Below are 7,744 nucleotides of genomic sequence, written 5' to 3' on the forward strand. Positions count from 1 at the left end.
TAACACAGAAAGACTCAATTGAAACAAAAACAAAGCTAAACTAACCACAGTCTCAAAGACGGGAAAGTTTATACTCTACTAACAGTACTTAATCAATAACCACGGTCTAAGCACAAAGGTTATTATCAAGCCCGACTCTAATCTACAGACTAAGCACAAGATTAAGAGGTTTAAATTTGAGAGAAATCTCGGGTTTCATTCATAAATCGGTTTGTGTTCTGTGATCGAATTGAGGTCCTTATATAGGCCTTTTTAGGTTACAAACTGAAAGAAAAACTACATCCAAGGGCTAGGATCTCTCCTCACATGCTGGTAAGAGTCCAAGTACAATATTACAATGGATTAAAAGCTCTTAATTGTAAACTGGAATGAAAACAAAAGAGAAATGCACGGTGTGATGATGAGTTGTGGTCCTTTTTTGCATTCTTTGGCTTTTCGTTGAATGTAGGCACTTGAGGACGAAATGATTGAGTCCTTGGCATTAAAATTGGCTCTAGGTTGTATCTGGTATATGGGAAGACAAGCCAAAAGTTCTTTGTGTGCTTTTTCCTCATGGTTTAGCTTGAGAAATGGAAAGTTTGCTTTTGTTGTTTGTCATTTTGCAGATTCTGTCCACTTGGTTTTCTAGGACTTGCATTGTGATTTTCCCTTGGACCCCTAGGACTTTTCTGAGCCTAGTTTAGTGACCAACCAGCTGGCCATGGTGGCAGCTGGTGGTTGGGCTTGTACTCGTACCTATTAGCCTCTAAACTTAGCCCAGTTTGGTTGCTTCCTGGAATGGGTGTGGTGTTGTTTTGGCCTGCTTGCATTTGTGGGGTGTCCGGTGTCGTGGCTCCTGCTGCAACCTCCCTGGTTGAACAGGGCTTGTCCTCAAGCCTGATGACTCCTCCTCCTCAGCATCCTCATAATATGGACTTAGGTCACCTACATTGAAACTGCCATGCACCTCATACTCTCCTGGTAGATCCACTTTGTAGGCATTTGGACCAATCCTCTCAATAATTTCAAAGGGGCCATCAGCTCTTGGCATTAACTTGTTCTTTCTTCTTGATGGAAACCTCTCTTTTCTTAAATGAACCCAGACTAAATCCCCTGGAACAAATTCTTTCCTTTTCGATGTACCTTGACTGTTTCATGTACTTCTCATTGGTCTTCTCAATTTCCCTTTTCACAGTGTCATGGAGTTTCAAAGCATTTGTTCTGCCCTGGCCTTAGCATCATGATTCATCTCTTTTCTTGGTACAGATGACAAGTCTACAGGCATTAGTGGATTAATCCCATAGACAACCTCAAAAGGACTATGACCGATGTGAGTTGATGGTGATCTGTTGAAGGCAAATTCTGCTTCTTTGCTAACTTGATGTCCCAATCTTTTAGACTCTTGCTTACAAGACATCTCAGAATCCTACCCAAGGTTTTGTTGGTGACCTCAGTTTGGCCATCTGTTTGGGGGTGGTGAGATGTCTTGAACAACGAGTTTGGTCTTGAGTAGCTTCCATAGAGTTTTCCAAAAGTAACTCATGAACTTTGTATCCTGTCTCGATACAATTGTCTTTGGAATCCCATGAAGCCTTACAACTTCTTTCGGGTATAGCTCAAAGCAACACTAGCAAAGCATCCTCTGTCTTCTTGCAAGCTATGAAATGGGCCATTTTTGAATCATCAACAACAACCATGATTGAATCCTTTCCTCTCTGTGTCCTTGGCAATGCAACAATAAAATCCATGCTCACATCCTCCCATGGCTTACTTGGCACTGGTAATGGAATATATGGACCAGTTTGGAAGGAACTCTTAGCCATTTGACACACTGAACATCTCCTGAGAACATTTTGGACATCCCCCATCATCTTTGGCCAATAGAACTGTTCTTGTAGTATGTCTAGTGTCTTTTGAACACCAAAATGTCCTCCTAAGCCTCCTGAATGGACTTCCCTGATTAGGAGGTCCCTGTAGGAACCTCTTGGAACACAGAGCTTGTTCCCTTGGAATAGAAATCCATCTTGCAGCAAGTATTTGTTCCCTGGAACCCTATGCCCTTCAAATTGTGTGATCCACTCCTCAGAGAAGTCAGGATCTTCCTTGTACATCTCTTTCATGAACTCAAAACCAAGGACCCTGGTTCCATAGTAGTTGATGAAGAGTGCCTCCTTGATAGTGCATCTGCCACTACATTTTGTTTTCCTTCCTTATACTTGCTGGAAAAGGTGAATGATTGCAAGTACTCCACCCATTTAGCATGCCTGTGACTCAATTTGTGCTGGCCATTGATATATTTCAATGCTTCATGATCAGAGTGCAACACAAATGGCTTTGGTTTCAAATAGTGACTCCAATGCATGATGCCTTACTGATAATTGCATAAAATTCTTTGTCATAGGTAGAATACTTTAACTTGGCTCCATTCAACTTCTCACTGAAGTAAGCTACAGGTTTTCGAGCTTGGATCGGACTGCACCAATGCCTACCCCACTGGCATCACACTCTACTTCAAAGAGTTGATCAAAGTCCTGCAATTTCAGAATAGGGGTCTCACACATCAACTTCTTAATCCTTTCAAAGGACTGCTGAGCACTCTCGGTCAGTGGAACTCTCCTTTCTTCATACACTCAGTAATTGGAGCAACAACTGAACTGAAGTTCTTGATAAATCTCCTATAAAAGGAAGCCAATCCATGGAACCCCCTTACCTCAGTGATGGTTTTAGGAGTTGGCCATGATGAATGGCCTGCAACTTTGTCCGATCAACTGTAATCCCTCTCCCAGAGACAATGTACCCTAGGAATGCCACTTCTTTAACCATAAAAGTGCATTTTTCTAGTTTGCCAAATAGTTTCTGTTCTTTGAGGATCCGAACACGGTTTCAAGATGTTTCGGTGTGTTCTCTTTCACTATTTCTTTATAAACCAAGATGTCATCAAAGTAGACTACTCGCAAATTTGCCTAAACATGGCCTTAGCACCTCGGTCATCAGTCTCATAAAGGTGCTTGGTGCATTAGAAAGACCAAATGGCATCACAAGCCACTCATATAGTCCATGTTTAGTTTTGAAGGCAGTCTTCCACTCATCTCCTTCCCTTATCCTGACTTGATGGTACCCTTGCCCGAGATCAATCTTAGAAAATATCATGGCACCACTGAGCTCATCTAACATGTCATCCAACCTTGGTATTGGGAACCTATACTTGACAGTGATGTTGTTAATGGCTCTGCTGTCAGTACACATCCTCCATGTTCCATCTTTCTTGGGAACAAGTAGAGCAGGGACTGCACAAGGACTGAGAGATTCCCTGACAAATCCTTTACTCACAAGTTCCTCAATCTGGTTTTGCAACTCTTTGGTAGCAGTTGGATCACTTCTATAAGCTGGCCTGTTGGGAAGCACTGAACCTGGAACAAGGTCAATGTGGTGCTCAATGCCCCTCAATGGTGGCAACCCACTAGGCGTGACTCTCTTGAAACACTTCCTTATACCCTCGAATTAATGGCCTAACTTCAGCGGGTATCTCAGGGCTCCTTCCTTGCTTACTTCTTTGGATAGTAATACCCAGACAGGTTGTTCTTGTTTCATTTCTTTGATCATGGCTGCTTCAGAAAGAAATAGCACACCATTGTTCTCCTACGGCATACTTGGACCTCCATAGTTTCTCGGTTGGGTGGCAATGGGGTCGAGTGACCTTCTTGCCTTCATGCTTGAAACTATAGATGTTATCCTTCCCATGGTGAGTGGTGTTCCTGTCATACTCCCATGGTCTTCCCAGGAGTAGGTGGCAGGCATCCATTGGGACAATATCACACAAGACTTCATCTTTATACACTTTCCCAATAGAAAATGGAACCAAGCATTGTTTGTCCACCCTTACTTCTGCTCCCTTGTTCAACCATCTCAACTTGTAAGGGTTTGGGTGCTCTTGAGTTGTCAGGTTGAGTTTACTAACCATGGCATTTGATGCCACATTTGTACAACTTCCCCCATCTATGATTAGGTTACAAACCCTCCCCTGGACTGTGCATCTGGTTCTGAATATTAGGGATCTTTGATCAGCTTCCAGAGGTGAGTGTTGGGAATGCATAACTCTCCACAAGACTAAGTTGTGACCTGTATCAGGGGGGGCCACAACTGCATCTTGTTCTGGTTCTCCTTCAGTCTCCACTTCCTCCATTATCAGGGTCTCATCTTCCTCATACTGAACCAAACCTTCTCTCTCCCACTGCTCTACTTCCATTGCTGTCAAGGTTCTCTTAGAAGGACAGTCCTTCCTAAAATGGCCATACCCTTGGCACTGGAAGCATTTAATTTTCCCATCAGTCACAGATGTGTTGGTTCTAGTATTCACATGACTCTTCCCCTTGTCTGGTGTTGGTTGGGTTGCAAGTTTTGGAGTTTCTCCAATCCTAACCCCAGAAAAAGGTTTGAAAGTGGATCTGGTAAGGGGTTTGGAAGCAGTGACCTTGGCTTTTCCCATCTTTTCAATCCTCAATGCAAGGTTGTTGCCTCATCAAAGGACCAGACTTGTTGCATTCGACTCTTATAGCAATCTTAGGATCTAAGCCCTCAACAAACCTAGCAATTTTCTGTTCAGGCTTTTCAGTAATCTCACATTGCAGGGTAAGTTGTTCAAAGCTTCTAAGATAAGACTCAACAGATTGTTGGTCTTGTTTAATTTTGAGTTAACTTGATAAACATATCTGTGTGTAATCTTTAGCTATAAACTTATCCTTCAATTTCTTTTTAAGTTTTAGCCAAGATTTAATGGGTTCCTTGCCCTCTCTCATTCTCGGCTTTTCGGGGTTTCATACCAAAGTGAGGCATAACCTTTAAATTTAAGGATAGAAACTTTGAAAGCTTTCTGTCAAGTATATCCCTTAAATTCAAAGACTCTCTCAACAGTTCTAATCCAGTCTAACAAATCTTCAGGGTTTAAACTACCATGGAAATCAGGAATTTCTACCTTTATATCTTTGTCTCTCTCCATGTAGATGCCCTCTGCCATAGATTCATCAGTATCTGATATGTCTTCTCCATATTCCTGGTGGTGTGGTTGTCCTCTTCCTGCTCCAACAAAGCCTCTACCCCTGCCTCTGCCTCTGTAGGGTTGCCTGTTAGGAACTCCCTCTGCAAGAGTGTTGACAATATTCACCAGTTCATTGATTCTTCCTGCTATCTGATCCACCCTGGTTTCAATACCAGTAAATCTCTCTTCACTCATGGGTTATTTTTTGTAGTTTTGTTGTAGTTAGGGTAAAAATGAACTCACTTTCCTTCCCAAGACTAACACAAGATAGAATTGTGTTAAAACCTTGCTCTGATATACCAATTTGGAGTGTAATGTCCAAGGGTTTAGACAAATACAACAAACAAACCAGCAATCCAAAGACACTTTCTCAGGAATGCAATAAACTTGTGCTAATTAATTAAATTATGAATTGACCTCCTAAAATCATGAAACTTGGCAGGAATTTACTTTGATATAAGAACTACTTCTGAGCAAAAGACCAGGATTTTTAGAGGACTCAAGGTATTTTTAAGACTCAATGAACCGACTGATCGAGACACAAGGATGGTGTAATTGAGACAGTTCGGGATAATGCTTGAAAGGAGGGAACTTGGATATAATTATCAACTGAAAAACCCACAGAATACTCACAGGGAATTAAGCTAATAATTTGGGGTGTTAGAGTTAAGAAATCCCACAGATTAACACAGGAAAGACTCAATGAAACAAACAAAGAAAGCTAAACTAACCACGAGTCTCAAAGACGGGAAAGTTTATACTCTACTAACAGTACTTAATCAATAACCACGTCTAAGCACGAGGTTATTATCAAGCCCGACTCTAATCTACAGACTAAGCACAAGATTAAGAGGTTTAAATTTGAGAGAAATCTCAGGTTTCATTCATAAATCAGCTGTGTTACAACAGTCTGAATTGAGGTCCTTATATAGGCCTTTTTAGGTTACAAACTGAAAGGAAAACTACATCCAAGGGCTAGGATCTCTCCTCACATGCTGGTAAGAGTCCAAGTACAATATTACAACGGATTAAAAGCTCTTAATTGTAAACTGGAATGAAAACAAAAGAGAAATGCGGTGTGATGTGACAGGTTGTGGTCCTTTCTTTGCATTGCTGGCTTTTCTGTTGAATGTAGGCACTTGAGGACGAAATGATTGAGTCATTGGCATTAAAATTGGCTCTAGGTTGTATCTGGTATATGGGAAGACAAGCCAAAAGTTCTTTGTGTGCTTTTTCCTCATGGTTTGAGAAATGGAAAGTTTGCTTTTGTTGTTTGTCATTTTTTGCAGATTTGTCCACTTGGTTTTCTAGGACTTGCATTGTGATTTTCCCTTGGACCCCTATGACTTTTCTGAGCCTAGTTTAGTGACCAACCAGCTGGCCATGGTGGCAGCTGGTGGTTGGGCTTGTACTCGTACCTATTAGCCTCTAAACTTAGCCCAGTTTGGTTGCTTCCTGGAATGGGTGTGGTGTTGTTTTGGCCTGCTTGCATTTGTGGGGTGTCCTGGTCTGTGGCTCCTGCTGCAGTATGACTTGTCAAAAAAAAAAAATGATTATGTATGACTTGATGATTTGATTACCAGCAAATTATTCATATTATTTCTTTTTTCTACATGAAAATTATTTAAGTCATAAGGATGATAAATGCATCAATTTTACAACTTATTAATAGGATATAAGAATATATTAAGTGATGTAGAGTCCTTGATGAAATAGACTGAAAATACAAAACCCCTGACAAATACAACGCCCGACAAATACAATAAACATAACTAAAGTTATGAAAATAGAAAACCAAAACTTTCCGTGGTCACGTTTCCTTTTTAGTGTAAGCAGTAAGCTCTATGCCTTCAGTATTTTTCATACCATTTACATATTTGATTTTATCTCTAATTTTAATACTCATTGTCGTGAAATAAGGTACCGCAATTTGAGTAAAAGTTCAACGTTATTAGACTATTACAAATAGCCTAGCAAAGTTATTTCTTTTCCATATGATACTCCACATGTTAAATTTTTCATATTATAAAGAAATACGCACGACCTTGATAACGTATTTTGAAAAAGCAATCAAACTAACATGAGCTTTATTAGCTTATTAGTACAATTGTTTTTATTAGTTTGATTAGTAGTATGATTCAATATTATTTTTCAATCTATGTATATCTCGAACATATTATTGACTTTACTGTCGTCTACCCTTTAATAACCTCTCATCCGCTCCTACTTAAACTATTGGAATTAGCCCAATTCTTACTATATAACAACCACAGAGTATATATTACTATTATTATATAGTTGAGAGTATATTAATGATGCAGGATAATATTGCGTTTTGGTTAAACACGTTAACAATTTTCAATTACAACATTATTATAAAGATAAATATAACTTTTTCGAGCGATTACAAAAATTTCAAGTTTTCTAACGACATTAGTGTCTCCAACTGTCGGCACACAGAATAAATACATACAGCTAGAACACATCACAACTATCAAATTCATATAATTAAATGTATGTAATACTGCCTCCGTTCAAAAAATAATTGTCGTTTTCATTTTACGAGGTGAGCCTTTGAATTCAATTTCTACAAAATACATTGGTTGGAAAATTATAAAAAATTACACCTTAAAATTCTTTAAAAATAGAGCTTTAGTATGTATTATTAATACAGCTATGCCATGTTACGTATCTACATATTACATATTGACATCTTTTTCATTATACTAT

Source organism: Silene latifolia, chromosome X, assembly GCF_048544455.1.
Source record: "Silene latifolia isolate original U9 population chromosome X, ASM4854445v1, whole genome shotgun sequence".
NCBI classification, from domain to species: Eukaryota; Viridiplantae; Streptophyta; class Magnoliopsida; order Caryophyllales; family Caryophyllaceae; genus Silene; species Silene latifolia.